The sequence below is a fragment of the Vanacampus margaritifer genome, chromosome 6 (assembly GCF_051991255.1).
Source record: "Vanacampus margaritifer isolate UIUO_Vmar chromosome 6, RoL_Vmar_1.0, whole genome shotgun sequence".
Classification (NCBI taxonomy): domain Eukaryota; kingdom Metazoa; phylum Chordata; class Actinopteri; order Syngnathiformes; family Syngnathidae; genus Vanacampus; species Vanacampus margaritifer.
The window spans coordinates 27107293-27128478 of record NC_135437.1 but is presented as its reverse complement, the minus strand read 5'-3'; the positions used below and the strand labels follow the sequence as shown (position 1 = coordinate 27128478).

Below are 21186 nucleotides of genomic sequence, written 5' to 3'. Positions count from 1 at the left end.
GGAGGGGGCAGTGCGATTAAATGTCCACATTCCTGGCGTGGACAAGTTTGTAAGCGGTTGTTGTGGACGAAGGGTGCAGGCAGGCTATGTGACGTTTCCATTCTACTGTCACGCCGCGCAATCCGGCCAATATTCAGCGCCCGAGGGGCTGGATCGTTTTGGGGCTTTTTTTTTTGTGTGTGGACTTAAGTTGTGCAAAATGCTTAACTTGAGCACAGGTTCAGTGCTTTGCCTTGGAACACGTCGGTAGTTGGCCAAGCAGAGGTCCTGGGGCTTTTTGGGGTCTTTGAGAGGACATCAAGGGGTGGTCAACTGGGAGCCGGTATGAATTCTAAGAAGAAACGGGACGAACATTTACTTCATTGTCACCACATCAAAATAACACAAGTCTGCTCTAAGGTATCGAGGTATGACACATACATCAACATTTCAAGTATGGATCGGGTTTGTGTCAACATGACATGAGAGTGTATGGATTGTATCAAAAATACAAATATAATGCTACTTTGTGACCACAAATGACTAATTTGTGTCCACAACCTCTTTACAATGGCTATAAAAATTCTAAACAATCCCCTTTTAAATGTCAGGTTTTTGTGATGCATAAAAACGAGACCAAAATCAATCATTTCTAAACTTGTTTCATCATGACTGTGACCTATAAATAAATTGTACAACTCTAATTGAAAAAAAAAAGTCTTAAAGGTGGTTAAAGTAAGACTAAACAAGTGAGATAATGGTAGAAAACACTGGCAAAAAGAGCTTGTTGCAACATGACCCTGGTTGATCTCTTATACTCTGCTGCCACCCGCTGGCCGTTTTTTTGTAATAACTAACTTTAAGTGACCTCTTCAGGTCAGAGGCTGCATCAAAGCCTTCTGTAAACTCCAGCATAAAAAAACAACATACAAAACGCATAAGTATGTTTTTGGGACCATGGCAATATTTAAAACATTTTTGTACATTTTTGGGCGCAAATGAGTTAAACTAGATTTGATGTTATTGTTTCTGACTTAGCAAGAATCAACATAGAATCAGATCTGGATGAAACGTGGTTCGACTTTAAAGCTTCTCATCCAGCATGCACATTTTTGTCAGAATTAGCAAATCTGATTGGCTTTTCGATCCGTAACATTACATCAAATTCAATGAGTTGTGGCAGAGATACAAGTACAGTATATGAACCAATTCGATTTGTCATGTTTAATTGAATCTGGACTGGATATAGATCAGAAGTGGGCAATCTCGGTCCCGCAGGTTTTGGAGGTTTCTCACTTCCAACACAAGCTGATTCCAATCAACAGGATCGTTATCAGGCTTATGCAGAGCTTGCTGACGAGCTGATCATACATCAGCTGTGTTGGAGAAGGGCAACATGCAAAACCTGCAGGACTCCGGCCCTCGATGACCACCTCTGACGAAGATGAACGCGTGCATGACTTTGGCAGCTTCTGACGCCGTACGCTAAAACTGGACGTTTTCCCCAGCAAGTCTGGATCAGATCTGGATTAAATGTGGTTTGCGTGTAAAAGTATGTCTTTGTGTAGACATGTTTGCGGAAGTGAAACATTTTTCATCATCTCGTAACGTTTGCAGTAGACTTCTAAAGCGCTGTTCATTGAAAACAGACAGTGACCTCATGATATACGACATGTTTGTGCATTCACATGTGGTTGCAGTCCTTGCTGTTTTTTTTTTTTTTTTTTTTTAAATTTCCTACTCCAAAGCTGACAGTGTCAACAAAGACACAATCGTCTGGCATTGTTTCCTCCTCCTCACCTCCTGAAAGAGGACCACAAAGCGGACATGTCGTTGACATTTCAAACCCTCTCCCGCAAGCTATGCGAAGTAAACACTTGTTGGATTGTTTTGCTGGATTGTTGTAATGTGGACGTGCCCGACATTCCTAGCGGCAAGCGCTTGCCAGATTGTACTCTGCGGTGATCTTTGAGTTTTATTTGATTTGTGGCATCTTTGAGTGACGGCAATGCATTTGCGGCCCGCACTTTCTGTCTAAACGGTTCCAGCATTTCATGGCACGATACGCGGCTCGGCTCACTTGGCTCTGCCACATGTTTGCTCTACACCTTCTTGTTTGCCCGCCATCGACCCTCGGCTACATTATCGACACGTTCTGTTGCAATAGTTAGATAAGGAAACATCGCAAAACAGCAGTTTATTACCTTCTCAGTTATAGTATGGGCTGAATGAGCTATAAATGAGTGCTGTGGAGTGTGCGTGGCTATTTGATTGGCACTAGGCCAAGACCTTGCATTAGCATTAAGCTAGTACGGACGCTCCCCACCTTACGAACGAGTTACGTTCCGGACGGTCGTTCGTAAGGTGAATTTGTTCGTAAGTTGCTTCAGTGCTATATTTTGTATTATAATTTATGTTTAAAGCCTATATAAGTATATTGAAGGTTTATATAAGTATGTTTAAGGCTTGTACAAGTAACCTGCATTGGTTTGTACTGAAAAAAACTTTTAATAAAATCGAGAGAATACGTACAGTACTGTACTGTACTACGTATGTTAGAGAGAGAGAGCGAGACACACACACACACAGTATGTAGATGTACGTAATAAGATAAATAAAATTAAGTTTAACTTACTTTTGGAAGATGTACTCGATGCTTAAGGAGATGATGGAGGAGGAGGAAGAGGAGGATTTTATATCATGAGAGATTCTTCGTCGTCGCTGGAATCGGCTTCAAAAAGTTATTTCCTGCTTCATGGGGACCGGCGTTTCTTCCTCCTCCTCCTCGCCATGTTGCTCAGCCTCCAATGAGCTCTCACAGCGCCAATCGTCGGTATTAGCAGCGGAAAGAAGCACTACGCGCAATACAAAATCGAACTTACAGCATCTCTTTCCGAACATTTTTCGACATACTGTACGCGCAGACATGTTCGTATGTACCGTTGTTCGTAACTCGAATGTTCGTAAGTAGGGGAGCGTCTGTAGTGTAATTCTTCTGGTTTTATTTTTAGTTTGACAGTAAACTTCAACTGGAAGAAGGATTAAATAGCTTGAAGCCTCTTCTTTTTTTTTTTTTTAAGAATTGTTCATTATTTGCCAAGATGCTCCTTATTATGAAGTGAGTTGAGTTCACTTAAGCGATAGACCGATATGTTTTTTTCAGGGCCAATATAGAGGCCAATTGTTATTGAGAAGTTTCCAGTAAAAAAGGGGTATTTTCAAAATGTAGAAGTGTTTTTTTTTTATCTTCTAAAAAAAAAAAAAATGTTCAGGGAGCTCCCAAGCTTATCAGTACATCCTTAAAAAGTTAAACGAAAACTTAAATAAGTAAATACTATAACTCAGTTTTTTTCCCAAATTTAAAAAATAAAGAATCTTAGACTTTCACATTTCTTTGTTTTAATGTCGAACAAAAGCAGAAGGTTCTGACAATTTTTATAAATAGTTCCCTGAGATTAACATGGTTTTAGCTTTACCTGTTAGCGGCTGTCAGATTTTGAAAAAAGGCCAATACGATATTCGTCAAAATGCCCACTATTGGCCGATTGTCGTTCTATCCCTAGTTCACTGCCATCATACAGCAATCTTATCTCGGGTTAACGCTCACTATGGATGTAACGATATTGGCAATATCGTGATATCATGATATTTAAACTGCCACAATATATCGTCGTCGTCATGTTACAAAAAGCAGCACATCTGTTAAAAAAAAAGTCGGGTTGATTTCCATTTGTGATGTTCTAACACCCTCTGGTGGCTAGTTTTTTTTTGTTTTGTTTTTTACAATTTAAAGTTTAATTTACACAGGGCATGTTTTGGGCCTTGAAGTAGTCTTGTTCCGATACTGCATTAGAACAGTGGTATCGGTATCGGTGAGTGCTAACAAGTAACATGCCGATACCATTAATTCTGACGCTAATATAGGACTTTGGATGCAGCATCTTGTGTCTTGCTCATGCACGACATTCACTGATGTGTGACATGTTCACTGCATGCCGAGCTAAGATATTCTATTGGCCCTTGAATGCTCTGAACCAATGGCAGGACAGCTTTTTAATGTTGAGAAAAAAAACAACAACTTCTGTATGGTATCGGCATCGGCCGATACGGCAAAGCTGGTTATTGGAATCAGGGGCCAAAAAACGGTATCGGAACAACACTACCTTGAAGGGGAACGTCAAATGCTTGGGAACCGAGTCAATGTCAATGTGTGCTTGCATTAGCAAGTAAGTGCCTCAATATATATATTACATTTATATATTTTTATATATAATATTTTTAAATTTGTATTGCTGTAATGCACAAAAGCACAATATTGTTTTTTTTTTTAAGTATTTTTTTACAATATTGTGACCTTTTTTTGTGTCGCCAACCTCCCCACAATATTGTGATATTTATTATATAGTGATGTTTGGATATCGTTAGATCTGTAACGCTCACAAGTCAAAGCAAAAAAATTAATTAATTAAAAAAATCAGACTAATGATGGCTCGTATCTTGTCAGATCACTCCCATCTCACTGTACTTGTCCCTTTAATGTAGGAACACGCCAAAATGGCCGACTGCCATGTCGACCATGTCATGCCGGTAAAAGTGATGGCGGACGCACCATAATGACTTCCGGTACACTTGAAGCCAGACGACCGCATACGTTGCGCATGCTCGAGAAGTAATACCCCTCCGTAATCTGTATCAAATATGAAAAAGTTAAACAAAGCATATCGGCTACCATAGATGTCTGTTAAGAAGTTGCGTTGTCAACACTTTTGGTTGTGGGACAAGAAGAAATGAAACAGCTGAGGTGCAAGATAAGGAGGAAGCACAACATATGGCTGAAACTTTAAATATTTCAGCAACAGACTCTTTATTTTTTTTTTCCCGTTTCTCTCCTTGTTGGATTACATATGTTAGTTAGCCAGCTGATGTTACGCAATAATGAGCGATTACAATCAATTATGGTCAGTTTCTGTTCAAGAAAACAAATCTCACCCGATATGCGTTGCGTCAGATCTCTTGCCAGAATTTAGCTTTCATCGTTCTGTCGACGCAGCATTTCTCTTGAAAGTTGTACAGGGTTGACCTTTCCTGAATTATGCTGAAGAAATGGTCTTCGCTTTATTCCATCCAGCTGGCCAGGTCATCAATATGTGTGTGTGATAAATAAATAAATAAGCAAAATCTTGTGTGTACCTCCCTTAGCATTCGTATTCTAACTAACGCTAACTACTGCGTCAACGTATGTTGCTGATAGACTACGGCAATTAAAATGTCGGTTATGCCGCAGCCATGAGAACGCAACTCTATCTTAAACCAAGAACCCCATATACAAAAAAAAACAAAAAAAAAACTGTTGTAGGTGAAATCCTTTTTAGAGGCTCAACATACAAAGTGACACTAGCAAGAAATTGGTTAGCATAAACAGTCAAGTTGGTGTGAGTTGCCTGTGAAACGATCCTTTGAGGCAAGTATCATATGACGCCACAGTCCCTGACCTCTCACCCTGAGCCTGAGCAGGACTTAAGTCTGGTAGCAGGTGTAACCATTCACTCATGTCATTATTTTGTCTTTACAGAACTACAATACCATTTGTTGGGGGGGGGGGGGGGGTTGTTGACGACGTAACAGCATGTGATTGATAGATTCCTGAGTCAAAGTTGTTTTGAAGCCTGGAACAAATTTCTCTATGGGGTAAAGTCATTTTCAGAAATTAGCTACTTGGAAGTCAACCAACATTACAGAAAACATTATTTTTGACTCTGGAGCTTTCACTGCAATTGCATTTTTCTTTTTGAAGAAACACATCCTGTTGCTTTGTGCATAGACGCCGATTGGCTATCGAAGGTCTGTTGCAGTGCAGCGCCACATGTGTATTTATTTTAGTCTCTGATATTCTTGGGTCAGATGTGGAGCGATAAATAGTTATCTAAATATGGTTCTCACATTTTTGTCGCTGTACACATAAATAAAAGATTAGAGCTGAGACGCTAGTAAACTCATTTGCCCCGAAATTGCTCATGAATCTGTTTGTTGAAAATTGTTTACAAGGTTTGTAATTTGACCAAAACTTCACAAGTTCAAGTGACGCGTCTGCGTGGCCCCGATGTTACATTGCTTTCAATTTACACAAAATATTCTGCAGTATTCTGAGGTCTGCAGCGTAGCAATTTGGGGAAAGTATGTTTTGGTGAACCGCAAACATCATGGCATGATTATCCAGGAAGAAATAGGATTTTCCATATCTATTTTATAATAATGCAATAAGAGGAAACGGGCGAGAAGAAAGGAACGAGTGTGGCTATTTTAGAGGCTGATAGAAAATGACTGCCACAGTTAAATTTGGATAATTTTACCCAAATTAGTCTTTGGCCATGTTGTCTGTGATTTCTACACTTAAGTTTTTTTAAAATTAAATAAGCTTGAGAACAAAACTATCAACTATAAGACACTGCAGCTGTCTGAGAAGTGTCATAATTCCACCATTTTAGCGCTGTCACTATCGAATATTTTTAGAATTGATTAATTTATCGATTATTCAATCAATTAATCGACTAATCGGATTCATTTTAATTTTGCATCAAAGTGTATTACAAAAGCATTTTTCCCCCAGATTACTGTTAATTAACCAGTGATTGGTTTATTTTTAAGGGATCGGCCAATCACCAATCCCCCGAAATTAAGCAAATTGGGGCCAATAAATCGGCCGGCCGAAAACCGCGCACACTTCATTACAGTTCAGTGGCCTTGAGTGGCGGGATTTGGTGAGTGGTGGGCCTCATAATTGTATCAGATGCAAGGCAACAACTCTGTGTAAGAGAATTCTGCAATACTTGGACGTGGGTCTGATATTTGACGCCGACATTCATTTCTCCCACCCTGTTGTGTTGAACGCAAACGTCTCTGTCTGGAAAGTCATTTATTGGTCACACCCAGGGTTGGGGAATGCCGGTCCAGAGAGAACAAACCCTGAAACAGTTTGACTTTAGCCATAGGCGCCAGGGATGTGATTTTTCCGCTAATTCGCGGAATTCCGCTTTTTTTATCTCCCCCCCCAAAAAAAAAATTCCGATTTTTTTTTTTTTTTTTTTTTTTTTTTTTTTTTGTAGTTCATTATGTATGCACATGACTCAGACAGATAACATCTTCTGCTATAACAAAGACATTTGTGGTATGCTCTAATATGAGTTACTTTTCATTTGGTCATGATACAATTATTTGTTCATGAAATTTGAACTCTTCAACATTATTTATGTGTTAACTTAGTAATCACATTAGTTAGATATGATGATATTCTCAGTGATAGTTTTTAAAAGCAAAGGCAGTCCAATGTTTTTGAATGTGACTGATTTTGAGTTGACTAAAACTGCCATTTTATATGGGATAGTTCATTATACATTGAAAATTTATGCTGTTGTTTTGTCTATTTCTTTGTCATGTGACAGCGGCCCCCAGACCCCCGGCTAAATTTTCAGATAATTTCACTTTGGTCAAATCACATCCCTGTAGGTGCTTCTACTCAACAGGTGCTTCTATGAGCTCGTTTTTCCTGACAGCTGAATAGTAGCACCTGAGGCTAAAGCCAATCTGTGGCAGGGTTTTTATTTTCTGAACCCGCTGGATTCCCCAACTCGGGTCACACCATACGCCATCGAATGATCTGACTTTGGGACGTCGTGTCTGGTTCTGTGTAAAAGAGGCTCCAGTCCCCACAATTAACAAAATGGAGGTCGGAGGTGTCTATTGTAGACGATAGATCACATCACTGCTCTTTTTGGAATCAAGAGTACCCTTTGCTGCTTTCAGACAAATAACCTCGCACCTACTTGTTGCCCAGATGGTGACGCCTATTCCACTATAAAGCCAGTGGATCAGTAGTGTGCAGCATGTTGATGAAAATCATCTTTAACGAGCTAGAAATGCAGCTTTATCCTATAATTCAAGTCCAACTGGAGTTTGAGTGTGAAGCAACCGAATCAGATGGGGATTTTGCCTTTTCAAAGGCTCGCTTTCAGACTTGTCATGCAGGGTTTATGCATCCCTCAGAAGTGTCATGGCAGTTTAGGGTAATGTTACTCACTGAGAGAAATATGGTTGACGGACTCGATCGCAGTGGCACTTCAATTTCATCAAAGTCGACAACCGCTGCCAGTGTATTTTTGATCTGAGACAAGGAGACGCCTCGTCATCTGCGCTGTTTTGTTTGTCACAAGCGTGGAGTAGACGTACAGTCAGAGAAGTGCATCATTATGTTGTTTTTTTTTTGCCATTGTATACTCATCAGGATTTATCCCGCTCTTGTCAAATGTGAAATTGATTTTAGTCATTGTGGTCTTTAATTTGAAGATGCCTTGCTCGTTAATGTCTCAAGATGTTTTCTGATTTGGTAAACAACCGTAATCGTCTGAATCCAAGGCAGCGGTGGGCAATCTCGGTCCTCGAGGGCCGGAGTCCTGCAGGTTTTGGAGGTTTCCCTCTTCCAACACAAGCTGATTCCGGTCAACAGGATCGTTATCAGGCTTATGCAGAGCTTGCTGACGAGCTGATTATATACCAGCTGTGTTAGAGAAGGGAAACATCCAAAACCTGCAGGACTCCGGCCCTTGAGGACCGCGTGTGCCCACAACTGATCTAAGGGCTTAAGTACATCAAATTGAGGTTATTCGGAAAATTTAAAAAAAAAAGAGTGAATTCTTTTAAGTCTTTGAATGTGAAACAACAAAAATGTTCCAATTGTGGGATTAATTATTCAAATATTTTTTGTGTTTTATGTGTTTTTAATGAGAATCTCTTGCTAAAGAACTGTTCCAGAATATTATCTGGCAAAGTTAGCATAGCATCTCTGTGCATGTAGCTCAACCTGCCCACAGCTAACATCATTTCACATGATTCATTATTATGCTCGTCCCTAAAAAATGTTGCAGAAATATCTCATTTACAGAATTAACTCATTTACTCCCAGTCATTTTCACTGAAGCAACACCCTTTGCTCCCGGCTGTTTTACTAGATTTTGACTGAAGGCCTGCAGAATATTGTGTATAAAAACATGGAACCTACCAAAAGAAAGATTAGTCTCTCTTCTTTCATCAGGATATTATAATATAAGTATATTTGTATCTGTTTCCGTTTCGCAGCAATTAGCATTAGAAAGATCTGTTGAAAACACTGGGGAAAAGAGCTTGTTGCAACATGGCCCTGGTTGATTTCTTATACTCTGCTGCCACCCTCTGGCCGTTTTTTGTAATAACTACCATCGCTTTAAGCGACCTCTTCAGGTCAGAGACTGCATCAAAGCCTTCTGTATGCTCTAGCATTAAAAAAAAAAACAAAAAAACTTTAAAAACGTATTAATACGTTTTTGGGACCATGGCAACATTTAAAGTGGAACATTTTTATACGTTTTGGGGAGCTAATTAGTTAATGATTACGAGTCCATTATTTTATTGTCGACTCGTAGGCCAATTGTTTTTGAAAAGAGTAAAATGTCTAGCCCAAAAAGGGTGATGATAACTCTCTGCTTGATTAAAGGTGTGACTTGAATATCTGTATATTTTATACTTTGTTGATCGCACAGATGTGTAATTGTATTTATGACTTGTGTGATATTGTGAAATAAACAAACAAATATTTTGTGACTAAAAACAAGAAATAGGAAAACAACCAGAGTAAAGTTATTTATTTGACTTTTTTACTGTTTAACTAGAACCTTTATTATTTTAAATGATTTCTACCAAAGCACAAAAGTGAACTTTGCTCTAAAGATTCTCAAATGCTTAAGCCTTTGTACCCATAGTAAATGAAAAATGGCTATTTCCTTCCCTGTTGGCTACATTATGTTCTAATCTATTCTTTACAACACTGTAAACCCGTTTTTCTTTCTTTAGTCCCAGTGCTGGCTGTGTTGCTAAGCCCGTGCCGTGTTGTGAGGGCAATTAGCTCAGATGAGGCTAATGATTTGACTTTCGTTAAAAAGCTGCTTCGCTGCTCCTCCGTCCCTCGTCAAACGTGTCCTTTCATCAAAGCGTGCAATTTGAAAGTGTGTCCTGCTCAAAAGGGCATGCAGGGTTCAGCCATTCAGTGCAACTTAACGGCTGGAAGCGGTTGGGCTTCTTTCGCCTTTGGAGCTGAACGCCATTGGTCGGATAAAGTGTGCCTGACGTCACCATTGTCCTTTGGGATCTATAAAACAAAAGTGGATCCTCTGCCAGAGGTGACGCCAAGGCCTTTTGGGTAACTGGGATTGTGGATGACTTTTCAGACCACTCACCTGTCTCCCCCCCCCCCCCCCCAATGCTTGTAAAATGTAATGTAATGTTGTGTTAACGCCTCTTCAGGAGGTGATGGATGAGGCTCATGGTAGACATTACGTTGGCTCTTTTGGCAGTCACGACAAAGTCGAAATGATGATAAAATGGCAGGAAGCAGATTGAATGTGCTACTATTTCGGAGTTTTTAATGACTAAATGGCAAAGCCCCCGCAGCAGGGGGACAAAGTTATCGCCAATTAATTGGTGCCTGGTTCAATATTTCTGTTGGGATTGGTTTGTGCCAAAGGTTTTTATGTTGCCACTTTGACTATAATGCTGACAAGATACAGAATGTGGAGGTTTCTTCACTTTGTTTACTTGGATACGCTAACAGTTTTGGATTGCTGGGCAAAATGCGCCTTTTAAAATAACAACAAAAACAAAATTTGAACTGCTTTTATGAATTGATGAATTGTATATATTTTTTAAATATATAAAATAAAATAAAAAAGCTGAATCCGAACAAATTTGAGGGTGTCCTGAAATTGAATCTGTTCAAATGTAATACCTTAACTTAAACTTTTTTTCTTTTTTCTTTTTTTTTTTTTAGATACGAGCGGTCACATAGCCATTTTTTCTTCTTTCTTTTTTTTTTTGACTCGTGATGAAAAATGTGTGTTCTGAGTGATCTAAATGGTGGCAGCGCCAATCCATCAAGTAGCAATTTGGGAGATTCTGGATCAATTCATTTAAAAAAACGATTTAATGTCACTCCCAGTTGACATTTACTTCCAAACTAAACGTAAAACGAAGAAAGACATGTTCTGTATTTAAAACAACCACATCACTTTGAATGACTGTGTGCTAGCTTAATGCTAACAGACAACGCAAACTGAGAGATAATAACATCAATGTAGGGCTGTTATTATAACACTTGAAGCAACAGAAACAGTGCAAGAACGCGTATATAGACAATATACCAATACTCACAATAGGGCTGCTCGATTATGTAGAAAATATTAATCACAGTTATTTTGGTAATAATTGAAATTACGATTAGGACGATCATTTATTTTTTGGTACGAAACAAGAAAATGTTTACGCAAGTTCCTTTTGGATGAAGCAAAATGTATTAAATTTATTATTTAATTTAAAAAAAAAAAGGTCTAATTGTATCACTTTAAACAACTCGACTCAAAATTAGTTTAAATAATTTTTGGGGACGATTATGCTAATTTTATAATTGTGGAGTGTATTGAATGTCGACTCTTTATCCTTTGCAAAAAACAACTATTACTACAGCTTACTGAGCTTAATTCTTCTTCGTTTTTTTGTCTCTATGACTGTATTATACTGCCCCCTGGTGTCCACGATGTGCAAGGGCAGGAAGGGGTTAATAGCATTTCAATTCATTTCAGTGGGCAAAAATAATTGATAAGTGATACGAGCGTGCCAGCGCGGTCACGGAACAAATTAAACTTGCCCCCGCTGTATTTGATATGTTGTGTCTGGAGCGTGCAGTAATTGTTGCGGTCCTAAATAAAAATAAAAATGGAAACACAAATGACATTTTGCAATTCCTGCAGTTTAACTTGCAATCTAAGATCATACACAGCATACAGCTCAAGGTGACAATGAGAAGCCACTAAAGACCAAAAACAAAATGTGTCAGGGGAGCATGTTGGTCCCTGGATGAGTTGGGTGTCCAATTTCATTTAGAGAGAACCTCTCGGCTCAATGCCACAGTCCTGCATTTCCCCGACTTAAATATGGGTGTGGACGGATAATGAGGAGAAGTAAATGACTGTGAAATAGTTTTTTACAAATAAATTCCACTGTGGTTATGGCGACTCGAATGGCATACGATCACATCCATCTGCTGGAGTTATCATTGAGGAAACCCTGCACTTGTACTTTAACTACTTACATTTACACTGCACATTGAATACAGTGTCTGTCATAACTAAAAAAAAAAAAAAAAAACAATTTAATGGCATAAGAATATTCCACTACCTGAACAAAAGTAATGAGTTGAAATGACTTGTTGAAAAACATGGCACTATAACTCCAAAATCTAGTCAAACAATTTAGAATTCTAACTTTAAAAAACAAGGCAAAGTTTGCCTCTTTTGTACACCCTTATCACTTGTACCTTTAACAACTGTTTTCGTATCTGAATATTATTCAGCTGCAAAGCTTTGTCGTCCTTACAAAAGGTGCTTAAACTCTGCATTGTACTTCTCCTTAAGAATTTCTCGCGTTTTGGTTTTGTTGAAAAGGGCTGTGAATAAACCGCATGCTTCTTCATTTGCATTTTGATGGAATACAGACGCGGAAGATTCAAGATGAGAGATATAGATGGCGGCGACTGAGGTGCCTCTCCGGAAATCTGCACATATTGTGTCGTTCCTGTCACTGAAAACGCACAAAGTCTTCTTCCAGTGTTCTTAACGCTAAACTAGGTCACGATGACTCGCCTGTTGGCGTCGAAAAATGTGAAATCAGAAAAGCTCTGCGGTGCATTATTCAGCCCTCAGTTAAGACCCTTTGTCTTTTTTGACGGGGATTTTTAATCTTCTCCTAATTCTGCCGTGAACAGGTCTGCCTGCCAAACAATGCATCAACTGCTGTAGCTAACTACATAGAAGACTTTTTGTCCAATGGCATTATTCTTTTCCGATCAAATTTTACGGATCAACAAGAAAAATGGAATCTCATACAAATTCAGCATTTGTTATACTCATTTTCCTTTATTTAACCAGGTAATAAACTCATTGGAATGAACAATCTCTTTTCCAAGAGAGACCTGGTTATACGGTTGTCCATTGGCGTAGCTAGGACTCTGTATAATTTGGTAAGACTAAAAGACTTGAGAATCATTTGTATAAGGATAATGCGGTGGTTCGAAACCACGGAAATCGTATAATCATGAGATTATATAGTATTTGGTAATCATTAGTGGCTCTGGCCAGCACAAATCACATTAATGTTGCAGTGGATCTACAGAGTAAAAGCTTAGATTGGTGTGCAACATTGGCACCACGTCAGTTGTTGTATTAATTCTGTGACCTTTTATCTTACATCTGTATCTAAATTCCTCTTAAGCCTAACATTTGCACGTTAACCAAAATATAAATAATTTATGCGCACACATTACGAGCGCACAATTGTAGGCCGCAGAGTCCCAATTGAATATGTTTTATGCATTGCATCGCATATTTCCTTTCATCCTCGCAATGAAAATTGAATCGAGGTCATCTTTTTAGGGATACTGTATTGACTGACAATCATACTACAAATGTTACAGCATAATGTCACTGATAGGTAGCGATTTAAAATGACCACAAAGGTCTCATTAGATGTTATGGAAGCAAAATAGGTTAAAGTTTTGAGGTTTAAAAAAATATATATATTTTTTTGGGGATTAATGGATTCATGGCATTTTGATTCATTACAATGAGGGAAGATTTGTGATGTGACTGAGTTCGGAACAAATTCTCAAGGCACCACTGTATTCATTCCGAATGTGGCCATTTGTTGTTCAATTACATTCATTTGCTCCCCCAAATGTATAAATATGTTCTATTTTAAATGTTTTAAGTGTCCCAAAGACTTATTTAAACGTTTTTTATGTTGTCATTTTTTTTTTATTTATGCTAGAGCATACAGAAGGCTTTGATGCAGCCTCTAAACTGCAGAGAAGGGGTAAACAATGGTAGTAATTACAAAAACGGCCAGCAGGTGGCAGCAAAGTATAAGAGATCAACCAGGGCCATGTTGCAGACAAGCAGATTTCACCACAGTTCTAAACAGATTTGTTAATAATGATGAAACTTGCTAATGCTAATTTCTGCAAAATAGAAACCGATAGAAAGATATGTTTTTTTCCTTATGACAGAAGAGATTCTAATATTTATTTTGGTAGGTTCCATGCTTTTATAGCAATAGAGCACAATATTCTGTGGGCCTTGCAAAATCAGTCAAAATCCAGTAAAACAGCAGGGAGCAAATCGGGTTGCTTCAGTTAAAATGGCTGTGAGTGAATGTGTTAACAGTAACAGTACATCACGTTAAAGAACAGGGATGTGATTTTTCCGCTAATTCGCGGAATTCCGCTTTTTTTTATCTCCCCCCCAAAAAAAAAAAAATCCGATTTTTTTTTTTTGTATTTCATTGTGTATGCACATGACTCCGACAGATAACATCTTCTGCTATAACAAAGACATTTGTGGTATGCTCTAATATGAGTTACTTTTCATTTGGTCATGATACAATTATTTGTTCATGAAATTTGAACTCTTCAACATTATTTATGTGTTAACTTAGTAATCACATTAGTTAGATATGATGATATTCTCAGTGGTAGTTTTTAAAAGCAAAGGCAGTCCAATGTTTTTGAATGTGACTGATTTTGAGTTGACTAAAACTGCCATTTTATATGGGATAGTTCAATATACATTGAGAATTTATGCTGTTGTTTTGTCTATTTCTTTGTCATGTGAGTGCATTGAAAGTACTTAAAAACACGGAAAGCCCATGAGCTCCGGGGGGCTTTGCCCCCCTTGTCCCCCCACCAGGGCACTGCCCTGGACCTAGCTGGGTGTAATTCTGCATTCTAAGAATAAAACATGACACAGCATTCTCAATAAAAAAAAGATCTTTCACATTCACTTACTTAACAGCTTGTAAATAAACAACCGCCATCTTGACCCCCCCCGACTCTGCAAGCGCCTGTTGCGCCAAACAGTCTCACCGCTGGTGCTCAAATTGAAATGTCCAGACTCACCCCAGTTTCAGGTCCCCAGCGAAGCGAGGGACCCTCCCGGAATTACGTGTTTAGCTCACACAACCTGCTTTTAGCCTCACAACACACAATCCATCCACGGGTTGAGCTCATTAACAGTTTAAGTGCATGTGCCACAGAAACGCCTCTCAGTCGCGTAAATGCATGGTGATGGATGTACGGCACGATCGGGATCACATGAACATCCAAATGACCAGAAAACAAACAGGACTTGGCACACACTGCGGCCCATACCACAGCTATATCAGGCTGAAGGGACGATTGTCCATTGTGGACAGTAAAACGATGAGTGTGACGTGTCTGTCTGAGAATGGCGTTAAATGTCATGTTGGACTTTGCACATGAATAAATGTTGGACTTTATTTAGAATCGTGCATTGCAGATTTGGTGAATCGGCTGCCGCGGCTGCAGTCTGTTGTTGTTGTTGTGGTGGCAGGTTGGGTGTCCTGCCCAGAGATTGGCATGCAGCCACTGGTTGCTGAGAGGAGGGTGAGATGGTGGGGGGAGGAGTCAGCAGCGCGGGAGATCGGGAGGACTGACTGACAGGAACAGTGGTAATGCAACGACAAACTAACATGCACTACGTTTGCAAATGAGCACAACAAATTGTTGCATTGGTATCACTGAATCTGATTTATAGATTTTTTTTGTTTTGTTTTGTTTTGTTTTGTTACCTGCTGAAAAACTCATCTAGTCTTTTGCACTCTCGGTGTCAAGCAGCTATCTTGAACTGAGGAGAGCAGCTTCATTTAGTCAGGCCTTGTCTATTTGGGGGAAAAAAAAGTGGGGGTTCACTGTATACTCAGGTTGGTCAAACTTTTTGCAACAGAGAGGTACATCTTTGGTACCGATTGATGCGAAGGGCTACCGGTTATATACACACTTTAGAAATGACGGTTTCTCGTATTATCTTCAATTCTAATATCATAAATACAGTGCTGTTTTGAGATAAGAATTCAATTTGTTTCATGACCAATACCAAATCATAATTCTCAATTGAAATGAGCGGAAATTTGATTAATCCGTTTCGGCCCCCCCAAAACACTTAAAAATTGCAAACAAGTATTGCACTGTATAAAAAGCCACGCAATAATTTAACACCTCATGAAATCACATTGAAAAGCAAACCTGAGAATTATTATCATGCAAAAAAATTCTCCTTAAATCTACAAAGTTGCTTCTCAACTGAGAGGTAAACTGATGGACAAAACTGCTCCTCAAAGAAAAAGTTATTTTCAGCCTTGAACCCATCTAAAGCACCAGCTTTTGCAAGGCATATTCATTTGCTTATAGTTTAAGCAGGAGTTAGGTTCATGCCAAAGTGCGAGAGAAAAGTAAGGCTTCCACATTAATCAGGCTACCTTTCATCATGACATTAATTAAACACTTATGTGACTTGGTCGACGCCGCAGAGGCATAAAGGCTAATTATGACTAGAGCAAACACGTGAAATACGCAATGTATATTTGGTCCTGCTTACTTCTTTTTCTTTTTCTTTTTCTTTTTCTTTTTCTTTTTCTTTTTCTTTTTTTCCTGGAGAGCTCAGTATTGTTCATTCGGTAATTTTTTCCGATTTGACATGTCATCATCATTGCTCCCCCCTTTTTATATATATATATATATATATATATATATATATATATATATATATATATATATATATATTTATATTTATATATATATATATATATATATATTTATATATATATATATATATATATAATTATATATATATATATATATATATATATATATATATATAATTATATATATATATATATATATATATAATTATATATATATATATATATATATAATTATATATATATATATATATATATATAATTATATATATATATATATATATATATAATTATATATATATATATATATATATATATATATATATAATTTATTTTTTTATTTATTTTGTATGTGGGTGATTATGTGTATGTGCGTGCGTGCGAGTGAGTGTATTCATTAGTTCACCTAAAACCTATCAGGAAAAAAAATCCCATACCGTTCACCTAAACCAAACACTTCCAGACAGAGTCGTGAGGCCGTCAGGAAACCTGAGGAAGGACAAAAGAAAGGAAAGTCCTGCTTACTGATTTTGTTCCTTGTGGTTTCATAATCAAGACGAGCCATGAATACAACATTTCCCTTTATAGTCTAATTAAATGCCTACCTTTATGTTCAAGGTTAAGAGTAGAGTAATGCCACCATTGATACATAATCAATAGGTGTAAATGGCTTTCTCTCTAGTTGTCTCGTGCTCTCTTTGGGGTGGACCCCGCCAAATGTCTTCTGGGAAAGGTTCCAACTCAATGTGACCCCCACACAGGAATGAGCGTTGAGCTGATGTGTCATTGTGACAGAGATTTTTTTTCAGCCATCGTGAATGTGTGTAGCTATTGTATTGTAATTATACAAAGGGGCTTCCAACTAACATAAAGCAGCGGCATATCTTTGTGTTTGTGCTGAAAAGTGTTGCAAGTTGAATGTTTATCATCAAGTGTCACTTTCTGCATTATTAGAGGCTTTCGACAACAAGCAGGCAGAAGAAGCATGAAACTAACCTAGAAGCGCTGATGGAAAGTTTAGTATTGAAACGGTGGCAACGGTGTACCTTTTAAAACCGGTAACCGGCCCATGCCTGGTTGCCAGTTTGAAACCGTAGCTGTCGCTGCAGTGTGAAGGCTGAAGGTACGCTGTTCGGCTGTGCCCATCTTCACACTTGGCACTCTTGTTTCGGTTCAAATGAACACCAAATGTGTCTCGGCCCATTTTTATGGTAATAATGCTAATTGCTGAACTGATGTAAAATGCAGAGTTGCGAAAGACCCCAGTTATGCTGTACACTTAAGAAAGTGCTTAGGTGGGCATGACCGTCAGCAATCATCGATGAAGAGGCATTGTTCTGTGGGCATGAAGCCTCTTTAGTTGTCCTTGTTTTGGTAGAGTAATAGCATTTAATGTTCTGATGGTATCATTTAATTTTCTATCAGATTTGTAAATGTCAATGGACATACTAGTGAATATTGCACTGAAGCTTGATTTGAGGAAAATCAATTTTTTTTTGCCCGAAAAATCACAAATAGATCTTATTCTAAAATCTTTCAGCCCTTCTGTTGTTGTAATATAACTTGGGCTCTTCCAAACGTTTATAGGCTTCCCCAGGCTGCCTGTGCTTGATCCTCAGAGATTTCTGGAGGCCACGCTATAGAGTTACATCCCCTCCGCGCTCTATCTGGAGGCCCATCTTAATGATTAGCCTGTGCAACTTGTGTCGTACCAACATGGGTTTCTCGCAATGGGTGAGTCTGTAATTTGCGCCCGCCAGAATCCCGCGGAGCACACCCACGAGTGACCGCCTTACCACAACAATAAGGAGGCCATCCATCTTAGCAAGCCGACGTTGAGAAGCGATTGGAATCTTCCTGCATGCATTTGTGTGGGAATGTCAAGAGATGAAGTTGCTGAGGAATAGACTGACCCGAAAACTATAGAGCTTGAATTCTGCGGCTTCCCTTCTCCATCTACATACAGGCATAGCAAAGTGCCACTGGAACCGGTAACCTGAAAAGGGGTTACTAAAAAGCAGGCCATTTACGTAGGATATTTCGGGACGTTTTACAATAAAATTACACACACAAAAACCTGAACTACATATACTGAATTAAGTTGCTGGTCTGTATACCCAGCACAAACATAGAACAAGGTTATAAAGTTGACTCGGGAATCACTTTGGGTCTCTCGGCATTCACACACTAAATCTAAAGAAGATTTAGCAAGATATTAGGTCACTTGTTTCCCGGGGAAGCCTAAACTTTTTCCTATGCTGTTGAAGAAGCATATTTAAATATAGCATCTGATGCCATGTAAATGTGATCCCAGTCATCAGCACTCAGAACAGCCCAGATGCTTTTTTCCGCCCTGGCTCCGGAGACACATAATAATGACATCATGTCAAAATGGACACAGCTTTACACTTGTCTTTGCACTTCTCCAGCTATTTCACATGCGTGATTATTCTTCGATGCGTCTCCTTTCCGTCTTTTGAAGGCCCGAGCGAGGCTGTATTTTCCTCAAGGTGCTTCAGTGAGACGGTTTGCAATGAAGGCGGAATGGCTGGCTAGGCTTCCTTGAGTCAATTCTCTTATGTACTGCACAATAAAGTGCAAATGTTTTCTTTTCTAGTCAGTGTTGAATGCAATGTCTAATGTCTAAAAATATGCAGTTTTATTTTTACCCAGTATTCCTGAACATCTATATATAACCATCTAAGACAAATCGTGCTCTCAGAATGCATCTTTTAGAGCGACACACTTGATTTGAACTCGGACGTGTTTTTCATCGCACTTTAGCTGCACCGTTTCTGTTTTATTGGAGAGTAGCAAACCTCGCAGCTTCTTGTTTCAGGAACTTGTGTTGTTGTCTCGCCCAACTGGGTCTTGGCCTACAGTCACGCTCCGTGGACCATTGCAAACAGTCTGATACTCCTCCTGTGGCCTCTCAGGCCTTTTAGTCTGCTGCACACACACAGTAAATGTGAGCAAATTGCTGAGAGCAGGAAACGTATAGAGCTGATTTCCTGTCCAAACTTACCAAGCGTGCTAATTTCCTGCTTTGCACCAACAAGCGCTGTTCGGTTTGAAGCTTAACACCACCGTTAAAATATTAGAAGCACTACTCTATAGTAGATTGAATTCCTAACACACCTCACAGCATAAGATCGCCATCAACAGATAATCGGGTTTCAACTCGCTTTGGTCGGAAGGTGGGGGGAATAGGGTCAGATTATCCAGATGATCTTGGTGTGTACAGTATTTTGCTTAGTAAAACTGTTAGCCGCACAAAAATGGCCATTTGTGCAATGCTTACACCTGCTGACACCTCCGTGCCCTCTGCCGTCTCCCAATGTTGTTGGAATTATGGTAAAGCAAACGACATGTTTTACCTTCGTAAAACAAAACAAAACAAAAACGGGAAAGGTTTTCACCATAAACAAACTCTCCACCTCTTAACCCCCGGGCTCTTACAATTCAGAGCCAAAAGCTGCGCACGACACCAACACTTCCTTATATAGCTTGCTTGCTTGCCTGAGCTCACGAGAGCAAAACCAGATCGCCTGAAGGGATAAGGTTAAGACCGGGGAGTAGTCTCACTTATTTACTTAACTACTTATACTCATGGATAAAAATGGAGATTGTTTGGAATCATGTTTTGTTGGTTGTTAACACCGTTGTGTAAAAGGACCTGTCATGGAGATTTTGTTTTTTGAAGGATAAGGTAAAGAGGAAAATAATCAAATTCAGGCCCATCCCCAAATATTGAGAGCATCGCCTCATAAAGCGATTTTTTTTTTTTAATATTAACTCACAATAACTGAATTGAAGTTAAACAGATTTTTTTTTTTTTTTTTTTTAGAATTGATCATTAACTCTTTGACTGCCAAAAACGTTAAATAACGTTTAGTAAAATCCTATGGAGGAGTGCCAAAGACGTTAAAAGACGTTTTTTTTTTCAAAACAGAGGTGAAACTAACCATTTTCTATTGTTGATTACTGAAAAACGTAATAAGGTAGAAACAAACTTTTTTTTTCTTAAGAAAGATGAGAGTCCAATCTTTCATTTGGTAGTATGTGTGTTTCCATAGTCCAAACACATAATTTTCTGTGGACCTTGAAAGATCAGTCAAAAATGCTTAAATCGGCTGGCACCCACGGCATCCCTTTTCTGAAAACGGTTCGCAGTCAAAGAGTTAACGGGATACTTGACTCATTGAACGATTTTCAGCAGTAAAAAGTTAATATTTTGTCTTTAATTAATGTGGTAACTTCATTATTTTGATAGTGGAATTAATACCTTTTAATGATCCCAAATTTTATTTTAATTTGCTCCTTTTGTGTTTTTTTGCAGAACAACTGGATGCAGTCTTTGTCTTTACCTGACGTTTTCTCATCGCCTGACTGGTAAGTGCAATAAACCTCTTTTACAAGCACTATTAGAACGTTCAAATCTTCAATGCAGGAAAAATCCAGTGCACTATGTTTATTAATTTAGCAATGTCATTTGAAAAGATTGTTGTCCCCATCCCCAATTCAACGGCTATTTTGTCACCCTGCCACTAAGAAATGCTTTAAACCTTTGAGACACTG

The 21186-nt window shown here is 38.7% G+C and overlaps 1 protein-coding gene across 1 annotated transcript in view; it reads left to right on the top strand.

Annotated features, from left to right (window-relative positions):
* Positions 1 to 21186, top strand: part of peak1 (pseudopodium-enriched atypical kinase 1) — a 71741-nt gene that overhangs the window by 286 nt on the left and 50269 nt on the right. Inside the window, exon 2 of the mRNA XM_077568517.1 lies at positions 20948 to 21000. The gene's annotated coding sequence lies outside the window, so the exon portion shown is untranslated. The remainder of the gene's footprint in view (positions 1 to 20947; positions 21001 to 21186) is intronic.